At 39.0% G+C, this 22914-nt stretch overlaps 1 long non-coding RNA gene across 1 annotated transcript in view; it reads right to left on the bottom strand.

Annotated features, from left to right (window-relative positions):
- The window catches only part of LOC122560157, a 73829-nt gene that overhangs the window by 9499 nt on the left and 41416 nt on the right, over positions 1-22914 (bottom strand). Inside the window, exons 3-4 of the long non-coding RNA XR_006314674.1 lie at positions 18758-18898; positions 585-699 (exon numbers count right to left, since the gene is read on the bottom strand). This is a non-coding gene — a long non-coding RNA (uncharacterized LOC122560157). The remainder of the gene's footprint in view (positions 1-584; positions 700-18757; positions 18899-22914) is intronic.

Genomic DNA, 22914 nt, shown 5'->3' with positions numbered 1-22914 from the left:
TTCACTAAGTTTGTCCAAGATCCTCTGAAGCCACTTTACATCTTTCTCACAACACTCATTTCCACATAACTTTGTATCATCTGCACATTTGGCAATACTATTATTTGGTCCCCAACTCTAATTCATTGATATTTATTGTGAAAAGCTGGGGCCTAGGTGTTGATGCTTGTAGTACCCCACTAGTTGCAGTCTGCCAAAATGACATTGACCCATTTATTCCTACTCTGTTTTCTGACTATTTGTTAATAACTAATCCATGGCAGTACATTACCTCCAATCCCATCAACTTTAACTTTTCTAACCAACCTTCTGTAGAGGACATATTCAAAAGCCTTTTGGAAATCTAAGTATACTACATCCATTAACTGTCCTTTAACAGTATAATTACGATCCTCTTCAATACACTTCATTTGGAAATCAATGCTAACTATGCCCAATCAGATCATTATCATCTAAGTGTCTATTTATCCCATCCTTTATAATAGATCTGAGCATTTTCCTGCTACTGATATAAGGTTAACAGGTCTGTTAGTCCCTATATTCTCTTTAGCTCCCATCTTAAATAGTGAGAAGACATTTGTTACCTTTCAGTCTGCAGGAATTTTTCCAGAGTTTATAGGATTTGGGAAGATAATCACCAATGCATCACTTATGTTTATAGCCATCTTCTTCACAGCCTGGGATGTAAACTAGCAGGTCCTAGGAATTAAAGAACATTCAGCTTCATTAAGTTCTCCTGTATAATCTCCTTACTAAAATTAATTTCCTTCAGCTCCTCATTCTCTGAGCCACTTGGATCTCAAGTTCTGGGAGATTTATTACATTTTCTTCAGAGAAAACAGCTACAAAGTAATCATTTAGTATTTCTTTTATTTCTCTGTTCCCCATTATAAATTGTTCAAGTCTATCTGTAATGAACCCACATTGATTTGAGCCAAATATTTCTTTCACACAAACCTGTGAAGTTTTTATACTTCAGTGTTTATGTTTTTTGCAAGATTGCATTAATATTCTAATATCCCACTATCAGTTGCCTTTGTTGTATTCTAAAAATCTCTCAAGCCTCAAAATTACTCCTATTTCTAGCAACTTTATAGGTTTTTTCTCTTAAACTTCTCTTAAACTTACCGTGTAATTTTTTTTTGTTTTCAAAATTTTTAAAATTCATTTGTGGGATGTGAGTGCTGCTGTCTGGCCAGCATTTAATGCTGTTGAAAAGGTGGTGGTGAGCGGCTTTCTTGAACTGCTGCAGTCTATAGGCTAGTGCTGCTAGGCTAAGTCCAAACTAGCTTGTGAGGGGAATGGGAACCCGATCTGTAACCCAAATTTGGTAAAGCTGGTAATATCAGTCCCAATACCATTAAGATGTAACCTGACTGACTTGTAAAGGTCCCACCTGCCCCAGAACTGACCCCATTGCCTCAGAAATCTGATGTCCTCCCTCTTCTGCACCAGTCCTCTCACCATGTATTCAATTTGCCTGTTTTTATGCGTAGCATGTGGTGCTGGGAGTAATCCTAAGATCTGGGAGGAATCCCAGACAACCTTTTTCCTTCTATTCTTCTTTCTCCACCTATGTACAACTGAGTCACCCTTGGTGTCGGTTTCCAAATAATTTCCAAACTGATTAGTAAACAAGATTGATTTAGGGGACTCATGCACTAACTGCCTGGTTTTCATAGACTGACCATTCCCTCTGTGCCAAGTGTAGTTCTAATTTGTGTTTTGTCCACCTCCCTCTATATGGTATCCATATAGTCCTCTGCTTCACGGATGCATAATAGTGACTCCAGCCAAACCTCAAATTCTGAATCCAGACCTCAAGTTTGTAGAGCCAGTGATACATCCTTCAGACTGATTTATCTAGGACAATTGATATGTCCATGACTTCACACATACTGCAGGATGTACAATTCACTTGGCCTTCTGACCTGGAATCCTGTAACTCAAAACTATTTGTTACCCATAGACTTAAGTATTAACTTACTATGAAAATCTTAACAAGCTATTTTGTCAGATAAAAGAGAGAGAAAAAAATCTACAGACTTAAGCATAAACTAAAGGACTAAGGGAGACCTGGATGTGAGTGCAGGTTGTCTTAATAAGCACAAAATTGGCTGAGCTTTTGGAAGGGACCACGTTGATGTTTGGGGAGAGAGGTGACATGAGTCACCTCAGTGTGGAAGGGCCTGTGTCCACACTGTAAGTAATCTAATAAAAAAAAGGGACTAACAATTTTGTGGGAGATTCCCATTTCTATAAGCTTTCCCACTGTTTTGTAATGAACTGACTAAGACAAACAAACATTGAACAGTAGGCAGCTATTATTGAACTAAACTTAACTGCATTTCTGCAACAGATTGGTCAGCAGAGAGGACCATATAATAATATCCTGCAACATACCAATATCTTTACATCCTTTTTAAATATTTGCACTTCTGCACAGTTTAAACATTTCATTGAAATTGAAACAAGGAGTAGAAAGAATGTTGTAGTTAAATGTGGAACTTGACAGGATGGCCACATTTCCCAACTTGCTGACATTTTTGGCAGCATTAACCCCACCCTAGCTCCACCCCAAAAATCACTAAACATAGGAAGAGAGAGATTATAACATGGAGACTAGAACAACAATCTCCAGATTAAAATGCCCCTCAATACAGAAGAATTTCGGTCCAAAATTTTGTTCCAGACTTTAGGTGAGTATTCTGCTTTTCTTTCAAGAATGCCTTGGGAACTTGTACATTCACTTAAGAATCAGATGAGGCCTCTGGTTAAAGCCTCACCCAAAGATGATACCTCCCACAACATACCACTTTCATGGTAATGATCTTAATATGAGTATAAATTAGGTGGCAATCTCCTTAATTGAGATTTGTAACCACAACTTTCTGACTCAGATGTGAAAGTGAATTTCAGATGATACATTAAGGTGTAGGTTGGTATTGTGTTGTAGGGGAAAGCAAGGGGGCAATGGATGAAGAGGTTCACTGTTTCATCAACTGTTAAAAGATAATTATTAAACCACCTAACCTATCTGTAAAACTGTATAAAATTTTTAACAGTTTAATAAACTCTAAAAACTCAAAAGCAAAGAAACTCAGTCTTTGGAGATTCACATAATAAACATTGATGGAATGAGTAATTCAGGTCACTTTGGTAGGGTGGAGTAGTGAATGCTTAATTTCCAGCTCGCAACAAGTTTTGCCACACATTAAACCTGGTTGACCAGGTATGGCTGCGACCATGATTAATTCTTTGGCTGAAACTTTGTTTGTGTGACAAAATAATTACTTAATATATGCATTTGTAATGGTAATTGGTAATCACCATTATAATAATTGGTAAATTACCATTACTAAATTGGTAAATGGTAACTGAATGATAAAGCGGAAAAAGTAAATGTACATTCATCCAATCATTCCTCATTATGATGGTGAGCCATGTTGGGAAAATAGTTTGCTATGTTTTGAAGTTGGTTTACATTCAAGATTCAGTATAAGATGAATTTATGATTTGTTCTATGTTGAAAGCAATTATACAATGACCTCCTCTGAAAGTGAGGGTTGTAACAAGGGGTATCTAAGACCAGTGTGAAAGGACATTGTCAAAGGGAGATAAGGAGTGTATTCTGTTTTATTAAGCTAAAATTGACAAGAAGTTCCAATTACCTTCATTTGCTTTTTAGCCATTTAGCCAGAAACACCGGAGCAGCTTCCTGAAAGGGACCAGTGAGTTAAACATATCTCTATTTATCACAACTGTGCTCCAGGGTCCAAACTACCTATGAATAATAGTATAAATGATGCATTGGAATTGGAAGTAATATTACTGATTAAGAATGTTCAAAGAAATTGCAGTTGAATAATATTTATGTCAGATATATTCAATTATATGGACAGTTAAGAAACTATATCTACGGTTAAGCCTGTGGCTTGCAAATTTTAAAATTACGCACAACTCCATTGATCCAAAGAAAAGCTTTCATAGAAGTGAAGCAGAAAATGTTGACCGATAAATAATGAGATCCTTAAGGACTTGATAATCTATGTATACATACAATCAATGGAGAAAGAAAGTGTAAAGGAGATTACCTCCATTAATATCAAGTTCACATCATACCCATCTGATTATTTAAAATATATCTTTAAAAATGATCTCCTAATTCAAATCAGAATTAAACAACTATTGTTCTGAATATGAGGCATATTCAACTTGCAATTTTAACACTGTTTATCTCTCCATGCATGCTGGTAGACTTGCTCAGCATTTCTCATACTTCCTTTTTTTTACCTCAAATTTCCAGGAACTGCATCATTTTGATTTTTAAAAAAAGTAGAAATCAAACAAACCCAACATTTTAAGTTTCCTTCTGTGCAGGGAGCTGGTGAGTTAATATCAGATGTAGTAATGTCAGCAAGAAGCTTATTTGAAAATAGCACTCATTGTGATCCTTTCCCTTCCTGCATGTCAACTGAGGAGACATCTGCACTGTTAAAGTTCAGTACCAGCTGAATAAACTTGGCCAATATTAAATGTGTACTTGGCTGGTACTGAATATTTCTTGCTTATGACTTCCTTTGCCATTTGTACACAATATGGAAATGCTTATATTTCACCTCGACTTTATTGCTGTTGCCAAATTTCTCTGCTGAATATCTTATTACCTGGAAATGGTATTTTCCTACAGCACATACATTTACACGTAGGTCCCATGAATTGGCAAATTCATTTGTGCAACTAAAGGATTACAATGTCATTTGGGCTTTAATTCTGCAAACACAGGAATATGCATCAAGCAGATCAACTGTTATGCCAGTAGGTCATGACGTGTCAAAATGAAGTACAAATAAACAAATGCAAATGCAAACTCAATGATTAAGCTATTTATGTTTTATTTATGTCCATAATTCTTTATGAAGAAATCAAGGCTGAGTTATAAGCAAGAAGTTGTACTTTTGCTATTGAAGGAACCATTAAAAATTCATATTGGGATCAATTTATCTAAATTAGTAAAAGAAATCTGTAATGATATGAGACTAGCATGAGTTCCCCTGGAATATTAATGTGTAATGAGTACTGAAAAGTAATTGTGTGTTAAAGAAAGTTAATTCACTTCTCTTCAGATTGCGTTGAGCACATGTATCCAATACTTTTTATGCATCCAGTCTGCCTGGTGGCCCTCCTCTTCTCCCTAGTATTTCATGAAGGCAGATTGCCATTGTGAAAACTATAGATCTACAAATGGGTGATTGTGCCAATTACCATTTAGTAAAACTGCCTACAAAGATCAAAATGACATGAGAAAATGAATAATAAAAAAGATACAAATGGGATGGCTAAAACTGGACCTCAAAATAGTTACAACAATTTGCTTACTTGTGTTGCTAAGCACCTTGCAACCCTAGATGTTTAAATATTTTGGGCATTGCTTTTACTTGAATGGGGTTGGTTATCAAGGTTTGCATAAAAATTTGTAGCTCTGGTGCCATTTGCTGTAGTTGTGGGATGTTCGCTGAGCTGTAAGCTGATTTGCAGATGCTTCGTCCCCTGTCAAGGTGGCATCTTCAGTGCTTTGGGCCTCCTGTGAAGTGCTCCCATACTGTGTCTTCTGGAATTATTTGGTTCCATTCCTGCTGCATCCAGTTGCCAGTTCAGGTTGTTCATTGTGGTGGCTAGTATATTGGGATTAGGTCTATGTGGTTGTTGATGGAGTCCACAGATGCTTAGCAGACAAACAACATGACGAGGACATGCCACAACCCAACACGCTAGCCACACTACCTATATAAAAAATGTCTCAGAACTAACAGCCAGACTTCTCCGACCACTCGGATTCATGATAGCCCATAAACCAAAAGCCAGGCTCAGACAACTCACTAGAACAAAATACCCTATGTCCGTCATGTGCAAAAACTAATGTAATTTACAAGATTTCATGCAAAGACTGCTAGTTGTCTGCCTGTTTGTCCTATATTGTGTTTTGTGCAATTTGTTTCCACGAACACCAACTAGCCACTAAATGCTACGACCAGCTGTCCCTAGTAGCCATACACACAGATGATAAGTGCACAAATTCAAGTGGGACAACACACCCATCTAGGGCAAGCCAAACAGAGGACAGCTAGAGAATTGCTACAAGCATGGCACTCATCCACGGACTTCATCAACAGACACATAGACCTTGACCCAATATACCGACCGCTGCAACGAACAACCGGAACCGGCAACTGGAAGCAGCAGGAACGGAACCAAATAAATTCCAGAAGACACTGTACTGCAGCACTTCAAAGGATGCTTCAAAGCACTGAAGATATCACCTAGACAGGGGATATAATTGCCTGATGAAGGAGCGTCGCTCTGAAAGCTAGTGTGCTTCCAATTAAACCTGTTGGACTATAACTTGGTGTTGTGTGATTTTTAACTCTAGACAGGGGATGAAGCATCTGCAAAGCAACTTCCCAGCTCGCCGAACATACCCATAATCATGACATGTGGGTGATTAGCACAGACGTTGAGAGTGTGATGCAGAATTACATCGGTGGCCTCTGTTCAATTCTCATTTTGCTATCGTCATTCATGGAGAGCTGCTTCTTTACCTTGCCATATTTTTGATGTGGAGTGTTACCTATCAAGCTATCTAACCACTTGTATCCCTCCAACAGTTTAGATGCCTAGGAATCCTCTTGGACTATAGCTAATTATTTAATTTGACTTAGCACTTGATTGATGGAACAAGCACAACATGCATCAGAACAATGTTCACCCAGAAGTTAATCTTAAAGAGAAGAAACCTTCCCTCCCTGGAGGTACCAGGAGAAGTGGTCAAAAGAGAAAATAATTGGGTGAGTTTTCTCTGGAGGAAGACTTACCTACAGTTTTGCCAGTTAATGTTGAGCAAACAGTCCCATGGGTGACTTTCTCAAATTGTTAGCAATTATTGGCTGCTTATATCTCTCACGTTCTATTTCCCTGATCACTTGCCTCCCATTGGGTGAGAAAGGTGGTTAATTTACCAACTGAGAAACCAGGGCAACCTACCTGTTGGGTATAGGTTATTGCAGAAAGTGAGGACTGCAGATGCTGGAGATCAGAGCTGAAAATGTGTTGCTGGAAAAGCGCAGCAGGTCAGGCAGGATCCAAGGAGCAGGAGAATCGACGTTTCAGGCATAAGCCCTTCTTCAGGTATAGGTTATTGTATGAAATTTGAACAAGGAGCAAGAGTAGTTATTCAGCGCCTCAAGCCTACTCAGCCATTTAATATGATTCTGGCTTGTCACCTCAAATCAACTTCATTGCCTAGCCCTGATAACTTTTCACCCTTTGATTACCAAGAATCTATCCACATCTTCTTGAAAGCACTCAAATATTCTGCTTCTGCAATTCTTTCAGAAAGAGAGTTCCGATAGCTCATGACCCTCTGCAAGAAAATAATTTGCCATTAGAGGAAGCATCATCTCCACATGTACCCTGTCAAGAATCCTCTGGATCTAATATGTTTCAAATGGGCTTCATTTGACCAAATCTGAAAGGGCTCAGAAAATCAACACTATCTTTGCCTTACTGACACACCTCTACACCCCCCTATCCCCGCCCATCCCATGGCACAAAGATAAAAAATTTCATTGGATCCTCTCTGGAGTAGACCTTGATTGGTGAGCAACATTTCCTTTGAGTCTGTGTATACATTGGTGCTAGAGGCACATCACCCAGATTGTGGTGGCATCTACTCTCCGTTTGCAGAAGGTCCCTGAAACTTGTTGTGGCAAGCTAGCATACCTAGCCCTGTCTGCACATACAGCATCAGCAATTTTACATAGAACATAGAACATTACAGCACAGTACAGGCCCTTCGGCCCTCGATGTTGCGCCGACCTGTCATACCAATCTGATGCTCATCTAACCCACACTTTTCCATGTACGTCCATATGCTTGTCTAATGACGACTTAAATGTACTTAAAGTTGGCGAATCTACTACCATTGCAGGCAAAGTATTCCATACTCTTACTACTCTCTGAGTAAAAATTTTATCAGCAATTTTGGCGCTTGGATTAATTACTATTATTCATTTCTATTTATTTACATGACTTAGATCATTGTCGGCAAGGTCATCCATAATTGCTGTTGAGAATTTAGTGATGCCTTCTTGAACTGTTGGAAGCTCATATATTGGAGGTATCCTTGCAGTACTGCTAGAGATGAAATTGCAGGATTTTGACACAGGGAGAATGAAGGATCAGTGATATGTTTCCCAGTCAGAATGGTGTGCGATTGAAGGAAATTTGTAAGTGATGGATCTCCTCCTTGCTTAGTGACCTTGTCATCTATGTAGTAAAGGTTGAAGGATTAGGAACTGTTGTTGAAAAAAGCCTCGTCACGTTGATGCAATGTATTCTGGTTTACTGTTGTGGAAAAAGTAAATGTTCAAAATGGTAGATATGTGCTTGGATTCATACTTGTTTTGTCATAACTGGAGAGTATGGACTGAGTAGTGGAAAGTGAAATTAGATTAGATACCTTTTTCTTGTATGAAAATGAAGGGCTGAATGGTCTGAACCTGTTTTGTAAATTTCTGTGCAGCTGGGGCTCAATTTTATTTTGAATGTATACCAGTTAAAGATAGCTCTATTACAGTTCTAGATTTTTTTCCCCCTTCTACATTCTCTGCACTATAAACTGGAACATTCCTTTAGACATTTGTCATGTCAAGAGGAATTTTCCTTCCATAGAACATTCCATTGGTCAAATAATTAGAGAATGAACTAATGGCCTGTCCAGGTGCAAACTTCTACATTTGTTTCCTAATTGGCGTATGCAATAAAAGGAAGTTATAAAAACATTGAGTGGTTTAGTACATAAAAAGGACAGTTGAAATACTTGCAATAATTTTAACTTAACATTTAAATTACTTGTTTTTTTATTTATCCTTGTTTGCTAGCACAGACATAGCATTACAAAAATGCAAGCAACTAAGCAAAATATCTGGCAAAATGGGCAGCAAAGTGGCTTAGTGGTTAGCACTGCTGCCTCACAGCCCTAGGGACCCGGGTTCAATTCCCGCCTCGGGCAACTGTCTGTGTGGAGTTTGCACATTCTCCCCTTCTCTGTGCGGGTTTGCTCCGATTTCCTCCCACAGTCCAAAGATGTGCAGGTTAGGTGAATTGACCATACTAAATTGCCTGTAGTGACAGGTGCACTAGTCAGGGTGGGTTGTGGGTTTGTGTGGACTTGTTGGGCCACACAACAAGTGTGGGCCAAAGGGCTTGTTTCCACACTGTAGGGAGTCTAATGCATTGAACATATATGTTGTAAGAAAATTGTATTAAACAATAATAATAACTTGAAATTGTTAAATTAATTAAATATACTTGACATTACAACTGAAAGTCAAAATAAGCATAGTTACTTTTACATAAGCACTTTGGACTTTTGCGAATCACCTATAAAAATTTGAACTTAGAACATTTCTGTGTACATTAGATACACACATACAATTATTTTGCAATATAATTATAGCAGAAATTATCACCCAATCACAAATTTCAAAGCTTTGTTTTTTCTTATTTTTATGAAGAATTAAATGTGCTCATTATAATAATTAATTTCAATATGTTCCAGAAATAAATTAGAAGGTATTTTCTGGTGTCATTTTTCAAACATTGAGTTTGCTTATGGAAGGATTTGGAGGGAAGACGTACGCTCCATATTTGTTAAATTTATGTTATTAATGTTGGGCTGCATTCTCTCTGAACTTCTTTATTTGTTCATGGGATGTGAGCATTACTGTTTAGTCCACCACTTATGACCCATCTCAGTTTCCTGGGAGAAGTTGGAGGTGATCTGCCTTCTTCAACTGCCACAGACCATTGAGTGTAGGGAAATCCACAGTGCTGTCAGGAAGGGAGGTCCAAGGTTTTGATTCTGTGACACTATAGGAATGCAGTTTAATTCCAAATCAAAACCAGGGTGTGTGATTTGGAGGGAAGTTTATAAGTGCTCCCATAGATTATCTGCCTTGTTCCTATAGATAGTTGTGAGTGTGGAAGAAGTAACCTTGATGACTTGTAGCAGTGCATCTTATAGATAATACACACTAATACCGCAGATGAAGGAAATAAATAGTGAAGATGGTGGATAGTTTGCCAGTCAAATGGACTGTTTTGGACTGCATGGCATCTAACTTCTTGAGTGGAGCTTTCGTCCACTTAGTCAAGTGTATTCTGTCATAGCCTTTGTGCCTTATAGGTCACAGACAGGAGAGACAAAAGTTGAGTGCTTGCTGCAAGATTCCCAGCGTCTGACATACCCTTTTAGTAACAATATTTATATTGCTGGTGCAGTTCAGTTTCTGGCCAACTGATAATCTGCAAGATATGATAGAGGTGTTTCAGCTATGGTAATGCTAATGAACATCAAGCAGCCATGGCTAGATTCTCTCTTGTTAAAGATGGTAATTTCCTCGCATTTGTGTGGCCCAAATGATACTTGCATCTTAGTCACCCAAGTCTGGATGGTGTCCAGGACTTGCTCCATGTGGATACAAACTGTTTCTGTATCTGGAAATGATGCTTAACATTGTGCAATCATCAGCAAATATCCTCAATTCTGATTTTATACTCATGGGACGCTCATTGATGAAGCAGCTGAAGACAGCTTGGTCAAGGACATTACACTAGGACATTACCCAAAAGAACTCTTGTATTCAAGTCCCACCTGCTCCAGAGGTGTGTCATACCATGTATGAACAAGGTTGATTAAAATTTGTAACAACTCATATCCTAAAGAACTGGTGGAATGATGTCCTGGGTCTGGGGTGGTTGATCTCCAGCAACCTCAACTATCTTCCTTTGTGATGGATATTACTCCAACCAGTGGAGAGGTTTCCCCCGATCCTCAAGTACCCCAATTTTGTGATGGCTTGATGTTATACTCAATTAAGTGCTGCCTTGATGTCAAATGCACTCATTCTCATCTCACCACTTGAGTTCAGCTCTTTTGTCAATTTTTGGCCCAAGACTGTAATGAGTTCAGGAGCTGAGTGTCAGTGGTGGAATTCAAACTGAGCATCAGTGAGCAGGTTATTCCTTAACAAGTGCTAGTCCTATTTCCATCTTTTACTTCATATGTAATTTGCATGCTTTAAATGTTACATTCACTTGTTACATGAATGTGTTAACTTACATGTTCAAATTTAAAATGAAAATACCTTTTTTCTCTGCAATGTTTCTATTCTTAGTTAGCAATAGATAAATTTAATTAGTTTACCATTTTCTTTTAGATCAATATGACTTTTGCCCTCTTAACCACCACCTTGAGGTGCTACATCCTGGATACCTTTAGTTATCATCTTATTGAAATTTTTAACAAGAAAGCAGTGAGCTTGCAACATGTGGAAATGTCACATTTGACAGAGGTTCACCTTGACATACAAGATCAGAGTTTATGAGAAACAAATGTTCTTCTTGGCACAAGTGTTACCATCCAATATAACCAGACCAAAAGCAGCGTCAAACTTAATTTCTCAAACCATTACTTATTCTCAGAATGTTGACTTTTCCTGGCAAGCTATAACTTATAATAATAATTCCATGAGCAGTAAACTTCAGATACCAAGTTATGGCTGAAATCTCTGTTTCCAAACATATTTACTGGTAATTCCTTTCTTGGATATGCATAAGTACCCAGCCCCCAAATCATGCTCAGAATCATTCTTAATAACGAAATTATTTCCTGTGCAGTAAGTTGTGATTTTAAAATGCTGCTTTGATATGATTGAATTAGCTTTCAAAACATAATCGCTCGGCATCAACTTATCAAGCTTCAAAATTCAAATGATCCAGCTGTTTCCCATGCTCCTGATGTGTATCAACCGTCAATGGCCACATCGTGGGAATCAACCAATCAACGTCACAACATAGCTATTAACTTAAGAGTGGGCAAAAAATGAACCTTGCTCCCTTTCAATGTTCCATGATCTGTTGCAAAGAACCAGGACACAGTTAATTTCAATTGCAGGTATCAATAACTCATGATTAAAGATTATAAATATTGTACTTCAATGCTATTGCATTAACTAAGTCATATGTTTGATTTCCTTCCTTAGGACTACACTGGTTCACACACATAATGAAAGATCATAGCTTTGTTTCTCTCTCCATATGTGCTACCTGACTTGGTAGATATTTTGAGCAGCTTCAGTTTTATACTAATTGCACAACATCATCTGATAATGGCCCATTATTTTCTATACACTAAAATATTTTACAAATGCAGACAGGACTGTACACACAAATATTTAAAAAGGTCTTTCGCATTCTTGTCTCTGAGCCACAAAGTTACAGGTTCAAGCCCCAGTCAGGGAACAGCTCCAAGTTGTGGTCCTCATAGGTACCAACAACATAGGTAGGAAAAGGGATGGGGATGTAAGGCAGAAATTCAGGGAGCTAGGGTGGAAGCTTAAAGCTAGAACAAACAGAATTGTTATCTCTGGTTTGTTATCCGTAACATGTGCTAGCGAGGTGGGGAATAGGAAGAGAGAACAGTTGAACACGTGGCTTCAGGGATGGTGCAGGAGGGAGGGATTTGGATACCTGGATAATTAGGGCTCATTCTGGGGTAGGTGGGACCTCTACAAACAGGATGATCTACACTTGAACCAGAGGGGTACCAATATCCTGGAGGGGACATTTGCTAAAGCTCTTCGGGAGGGTTTAAACTAATTCAGCAGTGGGTTGGGAACCTAAATTGTAGCTCCAATGTCCAGGAGGTTGCGAGTAGTGAGGTCACAAATAAGGTTTCATGGTCATAAGAGTGCACCGGCAAGCAGGAAGGTGGTTTGAAGTGTGTCTACTTCAACACCAGGAGCATCTAGAATAAGGTGAGTGAACCTGCAGCATGGGTTGGTACCTGGGACTTCGATGTTGTGGCCATTTCAGAGACATGGATAGAGCAGAGACAGGAATGGTTGTTGCAGGTTCTGGAGTTTAGATGTTTCAGTAAGAACAGGGAAGGTGGTAAAAAAGGGGGAGGTGGCATTGTTAATCAAGGACAGTATTACAGTGGCAGTCCGCTGGTTGGATGAGGACTTGTCCACTGAGGTAGTATGGGCTGAGGTTAGAAACCGAATAGGAGAGATTACTCTGTTGGGAGTTTTCTAGGGCCTCCGAAAAGTTCCAGAGATGGAAAGGAAAGGATTGCAATGATGATTCTGGATAGGAGCAAAAGTAACAGGGTAGTTGTTATGGGGAACTTTAACTTTTCAAATATTGACTGGAAACACTATAATTCAAGTGCCTTAGATGGGTCAGTTTTTGTCCAATGTGTGGAGGGTTTCCTGACACAGTGTGTAGACAGGCCAACAGGAGGCGAGGCCACGTTGGATTTGGTATTCGGTAATGAACCAGGCCAAGTGTTAGATTTGGAGGTAGGTGAGCACTTTGGTGATAGTGACCATAATTCGATTATGTTTACTTTAGTGATGGAAAGGGATAGGTATATACCACAGGGCAAGAGTTATAGCTGGGGGAAAGGCAATTATGATGCGATTGGACAAGGTTTATGATGCATAGGATGGTGAAGGAAAATGCAGGGAATGGGTACAATTGAAAAGTGGAGCTTATTCAAGGAACAGCTACTGAGTGTCCTTGATAATATACACCTATCAAGCAGGGAGGAAGTGGTCGAGCGAGGGAGCCGTGGTTTACTAAAGAAGTTGAATCTCTTTTCAAGAGGAAGAAGGAGGCTTATGTAAAGATGAGATGTGAAGGCTCATTTAGGGTGCTTGAGAGTTACACATTACCCAGGAAGGGCCTGAAGAGAGAGCTAAAAAGAGCCAGGAGGAGACATGAGAAGTCTTTGGCAGGTAGGATCAAGGAAAACCCTAAAGCTTTCAATAGGTATGTCAGGAATAAAAGAATGACTAGACTAAGATTAGGGCTAGTCAAGGACAGTAGTGGGAAGTTGTACATGGACTACGAGGAGACATGAGTGGCGCTTAATGAATATTTTTCATCAGAATCCACAGAGGAAAAAGACAATGTTGTCGAGGACAATACTGAGATACATGCTATTAGACTAGACGGGATTGAGGTTCATAAAGAGGAGGTATTAGCAATTCTGGAAAGTGTGAAAATAGATAAATCCCCTGGGTGGATGGGATTTATCCTAGGATTCTTTGGGAAGCTAGGGAGGAGATTGCAGACACTTTGGTTTTGATCTTTATGTCATCATTGTTTACAGGAATAGTTCAAGAAGACTGAAGGATAGCAAATGTTGTGCCCTTGTTCAAGAAGGGGAGTAGAGACAACCCTGGTAATTACAGACCAGTGAGCCTCACTTCGGTTATGGGTAAAGTTTTGGAAAGGATTATAAGAGATAGGATTTTTAAGCACCTAGAAAGGAATAATTTGGTTAGGGATAGTCAACATGGTTTTCTGAAAGGTAAGTTGTACCTCACAAACCTTAATGAGTTCTTTGAGAAGATAACCAAACAGGTTGATGAAGGTAAAGCAGTTGATGTGGTGTATATGGATTTCAGTAAGGCATTAATAAGGTTTCCCACAGTAGGCTATTGCAGAAAATACAGGGATGTGGGATTGAGGGTGATTTAGCAGCTTGGATCAAATATTGGCTAGCTGAAAGAAGACAGGAGTGGTGGTTGATGGGAAATGTTCATCCTGGAGTTAAGTTACTAGTGATGTAACACAAGGATCTGTTTTGGGGCCACTGCTGTTTGTCATTTTTATATGTGACCTGCTTGAGGGTGTAGAAGGATGGGTTAGTATATTTGCACTAAAGTCAGTGAAGTTGTGGACAGTGCAGAAGGATGTTGTAGGTTATGAGAGAGACATAGATAAGCTGCAGAGCTGGGCTGAGAATGGTAAATGGAGTTTAATATGGAAAAGTCTGAGGTGATTCACTCTGGAAGAAGTAACAGGAATACAAAGTACTGGGCTAATGGTAACATTCTTGGTAGTGTGGATGAGCAAAGAGATCTCGGTGTCCATGTACATAGATCCCTGAAAGTTCCCACCCAGGTTGATAAAGTTGTTAAGAAGGCGTACGGCGTGTTAGCTTTTATTGGTAGAGGAATTGAGTTTCGGAGCCATGAGAACATGTTGCAGCTGTACAAAACTCTGATGCAGCTGCACTTGTTGTATTGAATACAGTTCTGGTCACCACATTATAGGAAGGATGTGGAAGCATTGGAAAGGTGCAGAGGAGATTTACCAGGATATTGCCTGGTATGGAGGAAAGGTCTAATGAGGAAAGGCTGAGGGATTTGAGGCTGTTTTCGTTAGAGAGAAGGTTGAGAGGTGACTTAATAGAGACATACAAGATGATCAGAGGACTAGATAGGGTGGACAGTGAGAGCCTTTTTCCTCAGATGGTATGGCTAGCACGAGGGGACATAGCCTTAAATTGAGGGATGATAGATACAGGACAGATGTCAGAGGTAGGTTCTTTACTCAGAGAGTAGTTGGGGCATGGAACATCCTGCCTACAACAGTAGTAGACTCACCAACTTTAAGGGCATTTAAATGGTCATTGGATAAACATATGGACGATAATGGAATAGTACAGGTTAGATGGGCTTCAGATTGGTTTCACAGGTCGGCGCAATATCGAGGGCTAAAGGGCCTGTACTGTGCTGTTATATTCTATGTTCTATGTTCTCTGTTCACTCCATGATTTAGACATAAGTCAAAACTGACAGCCAAGGAAGAGAATTTTAAACTCAGGTCCCACCTGCCTATATACCATAGTGAATGTAAAAGATCTCATTATTGTCAGTTCAAAGACATGCAATATTGTGATTCCCAGTATCCCAGCCAATATTTGCTGGATTTTACTCTGCACAAAGGTGACTGCGGCATTCTCGCACTAAACAATGACTACATTTCAGAAAAGACACTTTGGCTAGGATGTGCATGGAGACATCTGATGAAATTCCAGTTATTATATAATTGTAAATATTTCTAATATTGATAATTGTTTTTCAAATATTAATACTTTAATGCCTAAAAAGTTGTTAATGTCCTACATTGATCACTACATTACAGAAAGGATGTGATTGTACTCAAGGGGTGCAGAGGAGATGTATCAGGACGATTTGAGCCATGAGGAAAGATTGGATGTGCTACAAACAGCAATGGTTGAGAGGAGACCTGATAGAGATGTATAAGATTATGAGGGACATAGATTTGATGATAGGAAGACACTTTTGCCATTAGCAGAGGGACAAATAACAAAGTAACATTGATTTAAAATAAAAGATAGAAGGCTAAGAGAGGAGTGAAGAAGAAATATCTTTCACCCAGAGAGTGATGGGAGTCTATAAATAACTGTCTGAAAGGATGGTTGAGTCAGAAACTCTTTCGTGCATGGAAGCAATTTTTGGATTATCATTTTCTCTCAATAGCTCCCAGGGTATGGGCCACAAGTTGGGAAAAAAGGGATAAGTTCCTTGTTCACCAGCATGGACACAATGGAACAAAGAGCCTCTTTCTGTGTTGTAAATGCCCATGCGTCTATGACTGTACTGACTGCAGATGTCCAACTGCATTCGAATCAAGCATTGACAGTGCTATGGACTGCTACCTAATGTGGACATAGGGTAAAACCATTTCATTGCTCTAGCTGTCTGCATAATCCCAACATTTAATTTTCATATTGCAGGCACTTTATAGAACACTTTAGATCAAAATTGTAAAACCTGACCACACCTTTAAAATAACAAGAAGTCACATATTGGCAGTTCTTTTAGTGCTCGTACCCTCAAATCCATCCCACGGCAAGTTAATTGATGAGACAAACTTAGATTTTTAGATTAACCTTTCCTTTCTGTTGAAGGAAATCATTAACTTTGATTCTTTCCACAGATGCTGACTAAGTATTTCCAATACTTTCTGATTCTATAATGTTTATTTTGTTTATTTTTAAAACACTAACGTAAATTGATGTTAGGCTCCTTCTCTGTATTAGAGTAGTGTACATTACATGATTCAATGTTGATGTTGTTTTGAATATAAGAGACAGACAGACAGATCATTAGTGGCAGAATTTTATCCGTTAAGATAGGGTAGTGTTCGAATTGAGGTAGGGTTGTTAGATCACCCCAAAATATCTTCATGTTGTAGACCCAACATAATTTTGTCACTCTCAGTTTTTACCTTGGCACATTCAAAGGTGAGTGGAAAATCCCTGAGGATCTGTTAGATCAGTCACTTAAATTTTTAGTTAACATTTCAATTGAATCTAATTGAATTGGATTCTAGCTTCATAGGTTTCCTAAATTATGCGGGATTTGGCAGGGACTTTAATAGGCTCTGTGATGCCACATTTCATCAAAAGTTACCTTGGTGTTAAATACAGTCTTTCTCATCTAACCTCTGGAATTCAGCTCTTTTATCCTATTTTGATCAACTGTCTAATTAGGTCTACAGCTGAGTAGCCCTGATGAAAAACAACCAAGAATCAGGGAAATGGTTATTTGTGAGTAAGTGCCATTTGATATTTCAGTCAATGGCACCTTCCATAACTTAACTGGGAACCAATACATCTAACTCGGGTGATAGGTGAATAGGACTTGGTGCAACTAAGATCCTGGGTTTTAGATTACCTCAAGTTTCTAGAGGAAAAAATGTGGGATGCCCATAGGAATATAAGTGAGTGATGTTGCAGTGATGGAAGTAGATAGTCTTGTTGATTATGTGGACATATGAGTGTAAGATATCTATATAAAATGGATCTTAACTAGCATGAAGAAATCCTGCTGTATTAAGACAATGCCCAGTTTATTGCTTATTATTTTATACCACAATGGATTTCTCTCACAGATTGGTGGACCTGCTGTTTTATAAGGACTGACATATAAAATTATTATTCTACTGTTGAAATACATTTGCATTCTTATTGAGGCTAGAAAATGTAGTCACAATGCATTCTTCAATCAATTAGAGGTTACTAGCTCATAGCAGATTCCTGAATCAAATGGAAGTAAAATGTTTTTGCAACACATGTTTTTTCTTTCATATATATCTTAAAGCCAAATAGAATGGACTTTATGCCTAGGTGACAATATAAATCTTTAAGCACTTATACATATTCTAATTTCTGGAAAAAAATGTAAAACAACAACATTTTCAAAAGAATAAGGCTTTATTTATTGGCAAACCCCTCAGAGCTGGTTTTGGATGGTGTGATTGTTGGATGTGGCTAAAGTGCATACACCCAGTTCTTAACATGTAGGGAATCTACCTCTAAGCTATCCTTGAAATTACACTGTCAGTAGCTTAGTTTGTGGCTGCAAATATGTAAACAATTGATAGTGTATCTTTATCACCGGTGTCTTCTGCCTCCATAGTCATTGAATATTACAGCACGGAAAAAGGCCCTTTGGCCCATTGCTTCCATGCTGGTTATCACCTATCTAGCTGAATCCTATTTCCCAGCATTTGTACCCTAGCCTTATATGCTATGACATTTGAAGTGTTCATCTAAATGCTTCCTAAATGTTATACATGTTTCTGCCTCTATTATCTTTTCATGCTGTGAGTTCCAAATATCCACCACCCTCAATGTGAAAAAAATATTTCTTTAAATCCTCTCTAAATCTCACGTTCCTTACCTTAAACCTATGCTTCTTGGTAATTGACCTCTCTACCAAGGGGAAAGATTTATTCCTAGTGACCCTACCTATGCCAATCGGGTCCTACCTCAGTCTTCTCTGCCCTGAGAAAAATAACCCCAGTCTACCTACAGTCTCTTCACAGCTGAAATGGTCCAGCGCTGGTAGCATGTTGGAGAATCTCCTCTGCATTCTTTCTAGTGCAATCACTTCCTTTCTTTAGTGTGGCAACATATTTCTCCGGCTGTAGCCTTACTATCTTGGGTATACTGAAAGAAAGAAGGGAAAAAGATTGGTTGTAGTGTAAGGAAAGGAGTCAGTAAGATGTCCAGGTTTACACCATCTGCAGTCAGAAGTAACTGTGGGATGAGGGAGAAGTACAAATGAGAAAAAAAATGATTAGGTACCTGGATATTCACACCTTCACTGGGTTTAGCCTCTCAGCAGCCACTGTCTTAACATCATGACCAATATTATCTATTCCACAGGTTAAAGTATGAAGGTGTACCTCTTCCCCTCCTGTTAGTTCCTATTTCTCTGGGTGTCTGTTACTCCTATTGCATATGAGAAGGAAGTATTTTAGAGTGTACCATGCAATATGTTTAGCTGGCCTAGCTGTCGTTGGTGAATAGCTGACAGAGTGTGCAAACTGTGTGAAGTGATATGAGATTGCAATAGTGTTCAGTGTCTGAGTGTGAGCTTAAGCATATGAATATTAGGAGTGAATCCTGATTGATAGAAATTATCAATTTTTTAGAAGATTTGTAGGTCAGGTCGATGATAAGTCTGTAAGTTAGCTCGCTGAGTTTAAAGGTTTGTTTTCAGACATTTTGTCACCATACTAGGTAACCTCATCAGTCAGAGTCTCTGGTGAAGCGCTGGTGATATGTTCCACCTCTTTATTTATAGGTTTTGATTTCTTAAGGTGGTCATTTCCGGTTTTTCTTTCAAGGAAAGGTAGATAGGATCTAAGTCGATGTGTTTATTAATCAACATGATTTGGAGATGCCGGTGTTGGACTTAGGGTGTACAAAGTTAAAGATCATACAACATCAGGTTTTGGAACAACAGGTTTATTTGGAAGCACTAGCTTTCGGAGCGCTGCTCCTTTATCAGGTGGTTGTGGAGTATAAGATCATAAAACACAGAATTTATAGCAAAAGTTCACAGTGTAATGTAACTGAAATTATATATTGAAATTTCAGTTACATCACACCGTAAACTTTTGCTATAAATTCTGTGTCTTATGATCTTATACTCCACAACCACTTGATGAAGGAGCAGCACTCCGAAAGCTAGTGCTTCCAAATAAACCTGCTGGACTATAAGCTGATGTTGTGTGATTTTTAACTTTATTGATGGAATTCTGGTTAGAATGCCATGCCTCTAAGAATTCTCGTACATGTCATTGTTTCGCTTGTCCTAGGATGTGTGTGTTGTCCCAGTCAAAATGTCTGTCTATATGTTTGGAAACTAGTGAGAGATGGTTATGTCTTTTGATGGCTAGTTGGTGTTCATGTATCCTGTTGGCAAGTTTCCTACTAGTTTGTCTGATGTGTTTTTTACAGCTCTTGCATGGTGTCTTGTAAATTATGTTAGTTTTGTTGGTGGTATCTAATGGATCCTTTAGGTTCATTAGTCACTGTGTCAGTGTGTTGGTAGGTTTGTGGGCTACCATGATGGCAAGGGGTCTGAGTAGTCTGAAAGTCATTTTTTTGACTGGGACAACACATACATCCTAGGTCAGACGAATCAAAGACACACACGAGAATTCTTAGAAGCATGGCATTCTAACCAGAACTCCATCAATAAACACATTGACTTAGATCCTATCTACCTTCCCTTGAAAAAAAGAACCCAAAATGACATCACCCACCTTAAGAAACCAAGACTATACATAGAGAGGCAGGACATACCACCGGTGCTTCACCAGAAACTCTCACTGATGATGTTACCTTGTATGGTGACAAAACTTCTGAAAAAAACCTTTGAAGCTCAGCAAGCTAACTTACAGACTGATAGAAATTGTTGATAGAGTCATGGTGGGAGTTTAGTAAAGTGGCATTGGCATCAGTTTGTGGTGGATTTGGGAGGATATGACATTTGAAGATGCATTCACTGAACTTGGCTATTTATACAAGCTAATTGAATGTCTTGCTGCACGCTATTCTGGTCTTTGGGGCTATACTCCTTCGGTGACACCTACATTGTGGGTTCAATTCCTACACTAGCTGAGGTTACCATGAAGATAACCTTTTCAACCCTGCTTACCAGCTGAGGCGTGGTGACCCTCAGGTTAAACCACCACCAGTTACCTCTTTCTCTCTAATGAGAGAGTAGCATGTAATCCTCTAGGACAATGGTAACTTCTCCTTGTATTGATAGCCACAGCTGTCTGTACCCATTGGTTTTATATCATATTTTGAGAGGATCTCCTTTCCCTGAGAGTATAAGACATCATCCTCTTAACCAGCTCCATCAAGATCTTCAGTACAGCATCTAAAAATGTAAGTGTTTAATTTCTCCTGTGATGGACTATTAATCATGCTTTCCCAGTCAGATTCACTTGGAGATTAACTCATAGAATCTCTTCCAGCCTTTTAGGAAGTTAGTTTTAAATAGTGCAATTTAGAAGTTTGAGGGAAAATCTGAAATCTGAAATATTTGAAAAAACCCTGCTAATGCGAATGGCAATGAAGTCTGCAGGGAATGCAGGTTGCATGTAGGCATTATGATAAGACGCAGGCTGCTGTTGACATGTTAGTATATGCCAGTGTGAATTCCACTCAACAAGTGTGGGTTAATTGCACATTGTGATCCCCAAGAACATTTGTGGGTTCTAATCAATTTAACTCAGATCTGCTTGGTCTCGTAGCAGCATTATGATATACTTTTAAGGAGATATCACCACCTCATGGCATGCTACCATCTCCATTTTTTAAATTCACTCATTCATGGAATGTAAGAATCCCTGGCCAGGCCAGCATGTATTGTCAATCCCTAATTGCCCAGTGGGCAGTTTAGAGTCAACCACATTGCTGTTGGTCTGGAGTCACATGGGGGTCAGACTAGGTAAGAATGGAAGTTTCCTTCCCTAAAGGACATATTGAACCAGATGGGTTTTTTTTTCCACAATTAGCAATGGTTTCACAGTCATCATTAGACTCTTAATTCAAAATTGTTATTAAATTCAAACTTCGCTGTTTGTCATGATGGGATGAAAACGTGGGTCCCCAGAACATTACCTGGGTCTTTGGATTAATAATCTAGTGATAATGCCATTATGCTGAGGCCTCCAAATTACAGAATTCTGTTCCCTTGCAACATGACACACTGAGGGAGGCATGCTCCAGTACTTCAGAATTACTTAGTTTGAGCCCAGACTTACAAATATCTGCGATTGTAATGTGCATATGTAAATACCAGGAGTTATAATAAAAGTTCATTGAATTCTTTAGTACAATGTGACCTTCATCTCATTCATATGTTACATAGGTGTCACAGCTTGATAGTTACAGATGATCAGTATATCTTGCCACATTATATCAAACTCTCAAACTATTTTATCCAATATGTGATGGGGTAGGCAATGGCCTCATGATATTATCACCAAATTATTAATCCTGGGACCAAGGTAATGTTCTATGGAGCCTGGTTCGAATCCTGCCATGGTAGATAGTAGAATATGAATTTTGAAACAAATAAAAACCTGGAATTAAGAATCTATTGATCACCATAAAATCATTGTTGATCGTTGGAGAAACCCATGTAGTTCACTAATGTCCTTCAGGTAAGGAAATCTGCCATCCTCACCTGGACTGGCCTACATGTGACTCCAGGCCTACAGCAATGTTGTTGCTTCTCAATTGCCCTCTGAGATGGCCTAGGAAGTCATTCAATTGTACCAATTGCTACAAAGTCTCAAACAAATGAAAGCAGACAGATCACCAAGCATCGACTGAGGCACTGGAAAAGACAATGGAAGAAACAGCCCTGTTGATCCTGCGAAGTTCTCCCCATTAACATCTAGGGACTAGCATCTAAACTTGGACAACTGTCTCACAGACAAGTCAAGCAACAGCCTGACATAGTCATGCTCGTGGAATCACCAGCAGGACAGACCCAGTAGAAGTTGCGGCACCATGATATACAGTCAGGAGGGAGTTGTTCTGGGAGTCCTCAATGTTGACTCTGGAAGCTCATGGCTTCAGGTTAAACATGGACAAGGAAACCTTCTGCTGATTACCATGTATCATCCTCCCTCAGCTGATGAATTGGTACTCCT

The sequence above is a fragment of the Chiloscyllium plagiosum genome, chromosome 20 (assembly GCF_004010195.1).
Source record: "Chiloscyllium plagiosum isolate BGI_BamShark_2017 chromosome 20, ASM401019v2, whole genome shotgun sequence".
NCBI lineage: Eukaryota > Metazoa > Chordata > Chondrichthyes > Orectolobiformes > Hemiscylliidae > Chiloscyllium > Chiloscyllium plagiosum.
Note: the sequence above shows the minus strand (reverse complement) of the source record. Positions and strands in the feature narration are given on the sequence as shown.